Source organism: Bison bison, unplaced genomic scaffold (assembly GCF_000754665.1).
Source record: "Bison bison bison isolate TAMUID 2011002044 unplaced genomic scaffold, Bison_UMD1.0 scf7180017864373, whole genome shotgun sequence".
Taxonomy (NCBI): Eukaryota; Metazoa; Chordata; class Mammalia; order Artiodactyla; family Bovidae; genus Bison; species Bison bison.
Genome location: NW_011494945.1, coordinates 8835628 through 8836219, shown reverse-complemented (window position 1 = coordinate 8836219; position 592 = coordinate 8835628). Strand labels below are relative to the sequence as shown.

At 32.6% G+C, this 592-nt stretch overlaps 1 protein-coding gene across 1 annotated transcript in view; it reads left to right on the top strand.

Annotated features, from left to right (window-relative positions):
- Positions 1-592, top strand: part of QRSL1 (glutaminyl-tRNA synthase (glutamine-hydrolyzing)-like 1) — a 32684-nt gene that overhangs the window by 10149 nt on the left and 21943 nt on the right. The window lies entirely within an intron of this gene.

Here is a 592-nt window from a genome sequence, read left to right as displayed (position 1 = left end):
TAGTCACTCCTGTGTCTGGCTAATTCCTTAATCTTTTCAGTAAAGTAAATGTCTTTTCTTTTGGGGAGGGAGAGTGTGGGGAGTAACCATATCCTTTATTACTTGTTATTACCTAAAGAAGTTTAGGGAACATCCATCATCTCATATAGATACAACCTTAAAGCAATAGGAAGAAAACATTTTCTTACAATGAGAACTCTTAGGATTTACTCTTGACAGCATTCATGTATAACATATGGCAGTGCTAATTATATTTATCATGTTCTACATTACATCCCTGGTACTTACTCATAACCAGAAGTTTGTGCCTTTAGACCATCTTCATCCTATTCCCCCTTCCCCTACCTCCTACTTCTGATCAAACTACAAATCTGATCACCCTTATGTATGAATTTGTTTTTGAAGTATAATTGACCTACAACACTAGGTCAGTTCCTGGTGCACACCATCGTGATTTGACATTTCTATGCATTTCTTTTTTTGTTTTGTTTTTTTTTAATTAATTAATTTATTTTTAAATTTTATTTTTAAACTTTACATAATTGTATTAGTTTGCCAAATATCAAAATGAATCCACCACAGGTATACATGT